We start from the raw sequence: 12,500 nt of genomic DNA on the forward strand, positions 1-12,500 counted from the left end.
ATCCAAAATCAACACAATGGAAGCAGGATTAGTCTTCAAAACTAGCACTATACTATATTAATATATAGTATATTCTAAGAGCGAAACATTCTTTTAATGACTTGATAGGCCCAGAAACCTTTTCAGGTTTCGAAATTAGCTGGGCCTATGACATCTAGGCTACCATGCTACAGCTCTGAGAAAAATTGGACTCTGATCCTTAGAAGAAAAGTTTTAAATGTTAAACGCATATATATACGAAATGGATAGCGCTGAGTGTATCACTCGACTAAATGAAAAACGAAAGACACACGTTTACCGCGAAAAATTATTCGGGATCAAGTGATGTCACGAGCGGCTCATATGACGTCATGAGCGCCGTTTGGTGCTATTATACGCTACAGGGCATCAGATGATACCGAAAAAAAAAACTTCGTACGTGGGGCAGCACCTTGAATTTCCATTGATAGTCACTCGCTTCTTTGTTAGATTACATCAACAACAAATTCTAGAGGTTACACAAAAAAGGAACAAGTAAATATAAAATTAAGAAACACACACACACGCACACACACACACACACACACACACACATGTATCCTATATATATATATATATATATATATATATATATATATATATATATATATATATATATATATATATATATATATATATATATATATATATATATATATATTTCAGAAAATATGGCTGCTACAATTTTAAAGGACACATATATGCATTTCATAGCTTCAATGCTTTAAGATGTGATGGAAGAATTTTTGAGTGAGATGGTACTGACAGAGCCGTCAGTTGTAAAATCTTTGTATTCAGCAAATAGTTTGATTCCTCAGCTATCTGCGTGAGAACCTCCAGCAATATTGCCGGTCAGGTGATCTCCGAAGTGTTATGTATATTCGTGAGTATGTGCGTTAATTTGATCTAGATTATGCCAAAATCTGCCCTAAAAGTGAGTTTGATCGTTCATTAACGTGATAGAACTGCAGTTGTCTAGACGTAGCTTTGGAGAGGATCCAGGCTTTGAAATCGGCAGATAAGGTAGAGTTTGAAATCTCTGTTGTTATGGGAGGAAATTGAACTTGTGATTTTTACCATGATTTTCTGATCATTATGAACTTTTGAACTGGTGTGGGAGATTTAATATGAATATTCATACCTCTTTTATATTATTGTTTTGTCATGTTACGTTTGCCATATCTTGGCTATGCATTTTACACTTTCCATCTTATTGTGTTTTGCATTTCATATATTTTTGGGAGTTTTCTATCATGTTTAATTCTTCCGACAGATGTCTGTGGACAGTGTGGACTGGTTCGAATAACATGTGGTAGACTGTTTTTTTACATGACTTTAGTTATTGATTTGGGGAGTATGTGTGAGTTTGATATTTTCAGGCTATTAGCCATAATGAGACTTCTTTAATCAGAAGTGTTTTACAGTTCAGAGTTTAGTTATCTGACTCGATATTTCATTTATTATGCATTTTAATCTTTGCTTTGTTTTATTCATTTCTTGTTGGGTTATTTGAATAATAAACTTATTTTTGTAGAAACTATTAAAGTTTCTTTAAATAGTCCATTTGATTGCTTTGGTGAGAATGAGTGAGATTCGGGTGGGTGAACTTCGGAAAACGATGAGAGAGAGAGAGAGGCGATACACGGAGAGAGAGAGAGAGAGAGGCGATACACGGTCAGAGAGAGAGAGAGAGAGAGAGAGAGAGAGAGAGAGAGAGAGGAGAAAAATGGATGTAAGTGTTATCGTGAGCGAACCTTCATACGCCGTTTCCTGAATAAAGATTGTTGGAGCACGTTACGTACACTTTCAAAAAAGTGTTAATTCTGTCCTTGTTACAGAATTAAATGGTGGCAGCATGATTTTAATGTCTTTAATGATGGCGAAAGAGGGAGATTACTAATAGACTAATTGGTAACGTTGATGCCCAAGGCATAGCCGACCTCACCTAAGGCGACGAGTCAGTGTTGAATGACTGAGTGGGTCGTGATTACGTGTATACACAGGGGATTACGCGCTAGTACGGGGAACCTTTTTTTTTCCGTCTCTATTCGAGTATTGGGAGTGGGAAGTTGTGAAATAGATCTGGATGATCTCTAGAGCAATTTTGGGGTTAACAAAATACCCAAATAAGTGTGAATAGTAGCGATTGTGAGTTAATTACGCAAAGTGATGATTCAACAAGAAATGCGCTGCTGGTGTTTTTTGCTTCGTCTTCGAGTGGGTGACGTCACAGGCTGCACACAGCTCTGTTTTCTGTTAGAAGTTGAGAGATAGGTGCTCCGTTTTCTGTTTCAAATTGGTAAGTACCCCATTCTCGTAAGTTGCGCAGAACGCCGTTTTCTGTTCTTCTTTTAGAGGGGGTAACTTTTGCCTTTCTCTAGTGTTCTTTTTGGTTTCTTTTCTATGTTGTTACGCTCAGGGCGTGTGATTACTCACAAAATGCCGGACGATGCAGCAAGCACATCCCAATCAATTGTGGTGCATAAAGTGACGAGCGTTAGTGCGAGAATTAGTAATTTTAAAGGGTTAGTTGATGGGAAGCCAACCCAAAATATAGAAACTTTCATTGAGTCAGTGAACAATTATCTGAATTCCAAGAAAATTACGAATGGCGCTGAAGCTTTAACAGAGGCTAAATCATTTCTGGATTTGGATAAAGGAGATATTGGGAAACGAGCACGCAGTTTCAGGTTCAGAAGGTGTAAAACTTGGAATGAACTGCAGAAATTTCTACGAGCTACTTATGGCGGAGTTCAACGTGAATGCGCAGTTCGGAATTTGCGAGAGTTTCTCAAAATAAAGAAGGGCAATGATTCATTAGTCACATACAGTGCGAATTTATTTGATGCAGTAGTTGAGTTAAAGAAATCTATTATAGGCTCTCCATGGGTAACTGGAAATAATATCTCTTTAGATAATTTTGAAAGATTGTTACACTTTTGCTTGCCTTTAACGTCGGTCCCAGATGTAATTGTAGATAGTTTTGATAAGAGAATTGATCAGGATACAGACGAATCCTTTTTGTTTGCACAGATTAACAAAAATCTAGCAAAATGCCCGACACTGGACAGTACTTTTGTACAGGGAGGTGCAAAATATCAGCTGCGGTTTCCAAACCACAGAATAATGATAGTCGCTCGTCATTCAGGAAATGATGCAACAGCGAAGACATGTGCACGAGTAGAATCGAAGAAAATTCCAGAGAGATCAGTCACAACGATACGTTGTTTTAATTGTGATAAAATAGGACATAGTAAATCAAATTGCAGAGTGAGATATTGTTCAGTTTGCAAATCTTCAGATCATGGATGGAGATTTTGCCCAGCCACAAAGAGTAGAGATTATTCAGGAAGTCCCGGGAGGTTTTTCTAGATATGACAGGAGAATTCCACATGATGCAAGTTCTAGATACACAAAGGAACAGCAGAATTTTCACAAGATAAGTTCGAAAACAGACACAGGATAATGACTAATCAGGTCGTAGAGTCAACAGAACCTAGGCCGATTGTACGTGGATTCTCTAATGGCAATGAAATTTCTATTTTCATTGATTCTGGTAGCTCAGTTAACTTAGTAAATGCTGAACTTTTTCACTCGAGATTTCCAGAGTGCAAATTAGTCCCTTCTAGTGAGACAGTGTGTGATGTACAAGCGAGGAAACTGAATATTTTAGGTTCGTCATTTCTTACGCTTTGTATCGGTGGAAAGACAATAGTAGAATCATTTTTGGTCATAGAAGGATTAGCCTTAGGTGAAATGGTTTTGCTAGGACACCCTTCTTGTATGCGACATAACATCAACATTCTTACGGGAGTTCAGGGGATTACAATAGGTGAGTCAGGTTGTTTTGTTCCATATATACACAGGAAAAAAACTTGTGAGAAACCTAAGACACAGTCTGAGACATGTGTAACACAGGCATTAGAGAGTGAAGATATTCCGCAAAGATCTTTCAAAGGATTTTTGTTGGAAGATATTGAATTGCAACCACCGCGTTCCTACATTAGTTAAAGTGTCGCTGAAAGAGTAAATTTTCCTTCTCAAGTGTGCGTTGTTGAGGGAACGAGAAATTCAAAGACGTTGTGGGTACGGTGTCAGTGAATGAAATTTCAGTCGCAGGCGTGACTTCAGTAGAATTAGTTAGCTATCAAGACTCAGTGAAAAAATATCACAAGGGTACTTATGTAATTGATTTTGAAGAATTTAATGAAGAGCATAAATTAGTGAGTTTTCGTGGAGACGGGAATATGTTTCCTAACGAGGAGCAACAGTTCCGAAGTCAGGTTCTACATGAACATTTGGCTAAAGTTGATTATCCTGAGTATTCAGATAAAGTAGAGAAAGTGTTGAAAGAATATCTAGATATCATTGCTTTGAAGGGAGATAAATTAGGAGTTACAGATGTTTTAGAACATTCAATCCGCCTAGAAAAGGGTACAAATCCCATATATATTCCAGCATATCGAATTCCTTTTAAGATCAGAGAAGAAGTAGAAAAAGAAGTTCAGAAGTGGGAGTCGGAAGGCATTATTAGACCGTCCAATTCTCCGTTTAATTTTCCTTTGCTTGCAGTTCCTAAGAAAGACGGTAGTATCAGAGTTTGTGTAGATTTTCGTAAATTGAATGAAAAACATGCCCAGATAGATATCCGGTAGTTTGTTTGCCTGATTTGTTTGTTGAGATCGGTGGCAAGAATATATATTCATCTATAGATCTTATGCAAGGGTTTTTACAGGTTCCCCTTTGTGAGAGTAGCCGTAAATATACAGCATTTTCGGTACCAAAGGGACATTACGAGTTTAATAGGATGCCTTTTGGATTACAAGGGTCTCCAATAACATTTACTAGACTGGTTAACACAGTACTTCATGGCTTGTTAGGAAAGTCGGTGTTTGTGTACATGGATGACATTCTCATATGCACAGATACAATTGAAGAACATCTAAAGGGGTTAAAAGAAGTCCTCAAGCGATTACGGTTCGCTGGATTAATAGTCAAAACAGGCCAAATGTGAGTTTCTGAAGAGAAAATTGTCTATTTAGGACATGTTATCTCTAAAGAGGAGTTAGAGTGAATGATGAGAAAGTTAAAGCCATTGTGAATTTTCCAGTTCCCAAAACCAGGAAACAGATTCATTACGTTCCTAGGTATGTCGGGTTTCTTTTCGCCGTTTGTGCGAATTTTTCTACAATAATAATAATCGCCATTGACAGATTTGTTAATAGAAGAAGAAGCATTTATTAGACTTGTATGGCCCAGTGGATAACGAACCTTGCTTTCCACCTGAGAGACCTGAAGTTTCGATCCCGATGAGTCAGAAATTTATTTCTGTTCCACAAGTGATTGTGTGTTGATGATTTCTATCTTATTCACTCAGAAGGGATAATTCGAAATGAAATGTTGTCTATTGGGTCATTGCTGAGTCAAGTTGGGGAAAACTATATATGGTATGCAAGCAGTTAGCTTGCCCAGGTAATTCCTTGTTGCAGTTGCTCTCAGGTTCCAACTTCTTTTAGACTTGTATGGCCCAGTGGATAACGCCCTTGCTTTCCACCTGAGAGACCTGGGTTCGATCCCGACGTGAGTCAGAAATTTATTTCTGTTCCACAAGTGATTGTGTGTTGATGATTTCTATCTTATTCACTCAGAAGGGATAATTTGAATGAAATGTTGTCTATTGGGTCATTGCTGAGTCGGGAAGTTGGGGAAAACTCACATGTATGCAAGCAGTTAGCTTGCCCAGGTAATTCCTTATCTGCAGTTGCTCTCAGGTTCCAACTTCTTTTAGACTTGTATGGCCCAGTGGATAACGTTGTTAAGTCCACCTGAGAGACCTGGGTTCGATCCATAACGTGAGTCAGAAATTTATTTCTGTTCCACAAGTGATTGTGTGTTGATGATTTCTATCTTATTCACTCAGAAGGGATAATTCAATGAAATGTTGTCTATTGGGTCATTGCTGAGTCGGGAAGTTGGGAAAACTGCTGGTATGCAAGCAGTTAGCTTGCCCAGGTAATTCCTTTTGAGATTACAGAAATCATCTGCAGTTGTCTCAGGTTCCAACTTCTTTTAGGCTTGTATGGGCCCAGTGGATAACGCCCTTGCTTTCCACCTGAGAGACCTGGGTTCGATCCTTTACGTGAGTCAGAAATTTATTTCTGTTCCACAAGTGATTGTGTGTTGATGATTTCTATCTTATTCACTCAGAAGGATAATTCGAATGAAATGTTGTCTATTGGGTCATTGCTGAGTCGGGAAGTTGGGGAAAACTTGCTGGTATGCAAGCAGTTAGCTTGCCCAGGTAATTCCTTTGGTGCAGTTGCTCTCAGGTTCCAACTTCTTTTAGACTTGTATGGCCCAGTGGATAACGCCCTTGCTTTCCACCTGAGAGACCTGGGTTCGATCCCGACGTGAGTCAGAAATTTATTTCTGTTCCACAAGTGATTGTGTGTTGATGATTTCTATCTTATTCACTCAGAAGGATAATTCAATGAAATGTTGTCTACTGGGTCATTGCTGAGTCGGGAAGTTGGGGAAAACTCGCTGGTATGCAAGCAGTTAGCTTGCCCAGGTAACTCCTTACTGCAGTTGCTCTCAGGTTCCAACTTCTTTTAGACTTGTATAGCCCAGTGGATAACGCCCTTGCTTTCCACCTGAGAGACCTGGGTTCGATCCCGACGTGAGTCAGAAATTTATTTCTGTTCCACAAGTGATTGTGTGTTGATGATTTCTATCTTATTCACTCAGAAGGGATAATTCGAATGAAATGTTGTCTATTGGGTCATTGCTGAGTCGGGAAGTTGGGGAAAACTGTTTGGTATGCAAGCAGTTAGCTTGCCCAGGTAATTCCTTTGGGTGCAGTTGCTCTCAGGTTCCAACTTTTTTAGACATGTATGGCCCAGTGGATAACTAGGCTCAGCCCTTGCTTTCCACCTGAGAGACCTGGGTTCGATCCTTCGACGTGAGTCAGAAATTTATTTCTGTTCCACAAGTGATTGTGTGTTGATGATTTCTATCTTATTCACTCAGAAGGGATAATTCAATGAAATGTTGTCTATTGGGTCATTGCTGAGTCGGGAAGTTGGGGAAAATCGCTGGTATGCAAGCAGTTAGCTTGCCCAGGTAATTTTGGGTTGCAGTTGCTCTCAGGTTCCAACTTCTTTTAGACTTGTATGGCCCAGTGGATAACGCCCTTGCTTTCCACCTGAGAGACCTGGGTTCGATCCCGACGTGAGTCAGAAATTTATTTCTGTTCCACAAGTGATTGTGTGTTGATGATTTCTATCCTATTCACTCAGAAGGGATAATTCGAATGAAATGTTGTCTATTGGGTCATTGCTGAGTCGGGAAGTTGGGGAAAACTTGCTGGTATGCAAGCAGTTAGCTTGCCCAGGTAATTCCTTTTTTGTGTGCAGTTGCTCTCAGGTTCCAACTTCTTTTAGACTTGTATGGCCCAGTGGATAACGCCCTTGCTTTCCACCTGAGAGACCTGGGTTCAATCCACGTGAGTCAGAAATTTATTTCTGTTCCACAAGTGATTGTGTGTTGATGATTTCTATATATATATATATATATATATATATATATATATATATATATATATATATATATATATATATATATATATATATATATTTTTTACGTTTTTCCGTGGTTTTAGTTTGAAATATGCTCTGTGAGACAGGTAGCAACAATTTACTTTTTAATTTAGCCTTGTGATTCTGACTTTGTGGGTACGGGAAAACGTAAAAAAAGAGAAAACAAAGGAGAATTTCATATGAGCTTAGGGCTCTTGTTACTGAGGGAAATATTACGTAAAACACGTGGGCAAATTTAAAGGAGTGTATTTACATAAATGATATCAGTACGGGAAAGAGGAACTCAAGTAGATTACTATCCTGAAGGAGATTCCTACGGGATTGAATGAAACTGGGGATTCCAGACACGGTCCGAGAAGCTTCCACGAAATAGGATCCCTCTGAAATGAGAGATATTCACATTATACGCCAGTAATGAAAATAGACAAAAGAATAATGAATTCGAAGCTGCACTGAGGGCGCCAAAGGAGTAATAAAGAATTAATACTGCCGATGCAAGAGGCGCACGGACATTAGACAAGGGAGATTTCTGGCTTTCTCTTTAAGAAAATATTACGAGACAAAAGCGTGACTGAAATGGGGCTCTTCCAGGGCACTTTACCTTAGCAGATTTTCCGAGGGCGTGTTGAAAGGCGGTCCGTGGATGACTTGCGATTTCCGAGAGGACGAGTTTCTTCCACGTGGTGAGATGCAAGGGCTTTCCGTAAAGGGGCAAGGCGATGGGGACTCCTCGAAACTCCAAGCAATGGCGTGTGGGCTCGAGGAATACGGTTGAAGGGCACGAGGAGAAGTATACTTTGGGAAGGGCCACGTGGTTAGGATGCAAGGGCATCGGTGGGGCCAGGTGTTGAGGACGTCTTCACAAGTTCACCCATATCTTCCAGCCCGCGTGTGTGTCGAGACCTCGTGGGCTTTTGCCTTTATCCTCCTATGGGACAGGGGGTGCGCCCAACACAGATGCTTTGACTCATTGCACCTGCTGCCCGCAGGGGAGGTTTTGGCCTGTAAGAGAAACACCTGCCAGATTACTTTTGCCTCGAAGGAAAGATCTTTATCAAAAATGGGAGCGCCTTTAATCTTTTAACCCTTGTTTTTAAGTCGATAGACAGATGGTCTATCGATCGGCCGGCTGGCAGTAAATGAACAACCAACAACAACAAAGGAGGGGGAGGGGAGGCAATTTGCTAGCGAATTCTTGCTAATCATAATACCTCCCCATACAAGATGATGTACATACCTCCTCCTTCGGGTGTGTACATCGATATTCAAGAATGAGCGGCAAATGCTTTACGTTACTCTACATTCTGCCTTGCAATGAACTTTACTCCTAAGGGTTTTATGAAGCTGAGACATTACTTTTAATAATACATTGGGACAATTTTCGTTAACAGAACGCAAAGTGATTTAAACACTTGCAAAAGAATAATTACTTTAGATTTGGTTACCCACTGTAACTTTATAAAGTGACTCGAACAATTGTGAATTAATTAAGATTATAGGACCACGTATATGAGGCTATGGCCAACAAATGAAAAGAAATGGTTATTGTTCAAGAATTAAAATACACGGTTACTTAATTTTAGATAAAAAGCATGCGGTTAGTACAATCTGCCTTGAAGAGGCTGTGTAAATGAAAAACAGCGTTTACTTTTGTAAATGACATCCCCTTTTACGCGATACTGTAATGACTATACATATTCGCATTGATAATTTATCTTCGTTTTAACGTACTTTGCTTAGCCGGCCCCACACGGATTTTGACAGCCGTGATCGGGGGGCGAGAGTATTCGCGAGGTTTTAATTCGCTAACCTTAAACTACGCTAATTTTATGCGTCCACTGCCTACTCAATGTTATGACGGGCGAGCAGACAAAAGATGTGGGGTCTTATAATGGAAGGGGAAAAGGGATAATAATAACAAAAGGAAAATTACCAAGACATTACGAATGAAACTTGACCGCATATGAAAGGCGGGACACGTCCTCAGAGCTTACAAAAGGGGCATTTAAATCACAAGGGCAAGAGTTTATGACTCATGATTCATTAAAATAAAGATAACTAAATGACTAAAAGAAAGTAAATGATATTGGCAGAAGAGCTAAGGGAAAAAGAGTGAGGGTTTTATTGTGTTAGGCGGGAATTTATCGTCCTTTGCCTATAAATTACGGCCCGGACTATCACTTCAGTCCCAGGGCGAGGAAAGTGCACCCGAAGGGCGCGACTCCTTCAGGAGGGCTGACACGCACGCCCGGTGCCAAGGTATGGGCGCAAGGGCGTGCCACTTCTCACTCTGTTATTCTTAATGATTTATACATTGTGTGGGGAATGGTATCCCGTATTTAATTGCCTCTTGTGGGGATAATTTAAGGAAGATTAGTAGAGGATGGTAAGAGATAGCAGTTCCTGAGGAACGGAAGAAGATAGAGGAGGGCCTGACATCCCCTTCTGGATTAGGGGTGCCAAGACCTTCGAAAAGATGAAATGGTGGCACAGGTGCCATGGGAGCTCTAGAGCTCTTTGTAAATTACCTGGAAATTCCCACGCCCGTGGTAATTTCGCCTCGAGCCTTTCTTAATGGGACAGTCGTCCTCGGCCGGGAAGTGGAGGGCCCGCGACCGGAGGGCGGCACGGAGTACCACCTGGGCCTGCTGATGCGACAGCTGACGCAGGAGTGTTCCGTCGCGGGTTCTACCATGATCCGTCGCGGCTCTTGTAGTTCATCGGCCAAGTGAGATATGGCAGAATCCTGACTTGCAATTGCGTCGGCGACGGGCTGAGGCAGAGAGGAGGCGGTCGGGGTGGCGTGAGCGGCTCGCAGGTAACGATGACCAGCTCAGGCACGGGTTGCGAGGCCGCACCTGCAGGTGAGCTTCGCGGTGGTCGGGAGGAACCGTCTCTCTGACCGGCGCTGGTAGCGGTGCCAGGCCGGGGGAAGAGAGGGGGTCCTGAGTTGGATCCCGTGAATGGAGATCGGCATAGCGCTCTGGCGCTGGCACTAGGGCAGAGTCAGGCGCTATCAGAGGTTTCTTGGGCTCGTCGGTCAGGACGGACGAAGCTTGGCCCTGCTCGGGGCATGCAAGTGGCACCGGCAGGAATTTGGCATCTCCTGAAGGGAGATCTGATTGGGGCCCTGGCACTGGCACTGAGGCAGGGCCGGGCACTGGAATCGGATCGGGAACCGATCGAGGGGCCACTGTACATCGTACTCAGGTGGCACTGGTGGGGACTGCACGTCCTTCTGGTACCCAGGGGCGCCAGTCTTGGCTGAGGGAGAAGCGGGGAGGATTACTCGCGCCCGCGGAATGATTCAGGGAATGTGGACCCCTAGATTGTCGTGATTTCGGCAGGGACTGAAAGTCCTGTCCCAGGATGACGTCATAGCCTCCGGGGAGATGGCTTGCTACTGCAAGATTGCACATTTTGGATTGGTGAGGTCTTGAGACTCTCAATTGGACCGTAGGGAGTATCATCTTAAATTGATTTATTCCCTCGATCGTGACGAGTTTTCGTCTATTGACGATAGCTCCGTGAGGGAACTCTGTCCCTCCGGATGAGGGAGATTTGTGCGCCCGAGTCCTCGAAAGCAGTGACTCGGCGCGGGGCTCGCTACCTCGTGGAGGGGCCACGTATACAGGCCCTTCGGCGGGAGGGCCTAATGACTTGGGATCTGTGACGGCCAAGGCGACGGTGGGAGTAGTTGATTTATTATTGCGTGGGCATTTTGCCCATGCGGGAGAATGGCCATAGACCTTGCACGCCGTGCAAAAGGTCTGGCTAAAGTCTTTCCGCGCTGCCCCTGTGGAGGGCGCAGGCGAGTTATTTGTCGGTTTTCCGGGAGAGAGAGGAGCCGGTTTCTTGTTCCGGCACTGTTCGGAGGAATGCCCGTTTTCTTGCAATAATGGCAAGTTAGGGGCTTGCCCGAGTTCCCATTTTTGTGGGAATTTGAACCTCCGAGGAGGGACGGGGGATTTATCTTCCGCCCCATGGATCCTTCTTGAGGGTGGTGAGTTTCCCACATGTCTGCTATTCGGCAACACTCAGTGAGTGTTGCTGGGGCTTTTTCCACTATATGAGTGGCGAGGGCAGGAGGGGCGTAGCGCAGGAAATGCTCGAATTTAAACCGCTCGAGTACCTCGGCGGTGTTAGTGGCTCCTTCGAATCGAGCCATTTTGTCAACGCCCGCCGCTCCGAATGGTACGCCCAATCGGACCAAGTCTGGCCTGCTTCTCTGGGCTGCTCTCTCAACGTCTCCTCCACCGCTCGGGGTAATCTCGCACGCCTTCGTAACTGCTTGGCGTACGGCTTCCCAGTTTCCCGATCGTCTGCGGGAAGGGCGTGGTAGGCAACGAGGCCTTTCCGCCCAGGAATTTAGTGAGAACAAGGGAGAGTTCCGCGGGGAGAGATCGCAGCACTCCAGGACTCGTTCGGCCCTTTCAAGCCATACTTCAGGCTCGGACTCCGTCCATTTTGGCATGAACGAGTGAGCTTGGCTGAGGGCACTCATTCCCGCGGCAGGGGGCGGGGGGGTGGCGTGCTGTCGTTCTAGCACCTGGAGCTCATGGGCGCGTTCTCTCTCTCTCTCCTCACGTTCTCTCTCCCTCTCTGCACGTTCTTTATCCTTCTCTGCACGTTCTTTTTCCTCCCGTTGTTCTTGAGCAATTCGTTCCCTCTCTCTCTCCTCACGTTCTTTATCCTTCTCCTGCTCTTGGGCAATTCTTGCCCTCTCTCTCTCCTCACGTTCTCTCTCTCTCTCTTCACGTTCTCTTGCTCTCTCCGCCTTGGCATCGTCCACTCGCTCTTGAACCCATGCTCTCAGATCTTGCCCCGATAGTCCCATGTCCTTCCCAGCGGACATGTAGAATTTGAAATCCTCGTTTTGTTGGG

This window comes from Macrobrachium rosenbergii, chromosome 19 (assembly GCF_040412425.1).
Source record: "Macrobrachium rosenbergii isolate ZJJX-2024 chromosome 19, ASM4041242v1, whole genome shotgun sequence".
Lineage (NCBI taxonomy): Eukaryota > Metazoa > Arthropoda > Malacostraca > Decapoda > Palaemonidae > Macrobrachium > Macrobrachium rosenbergii.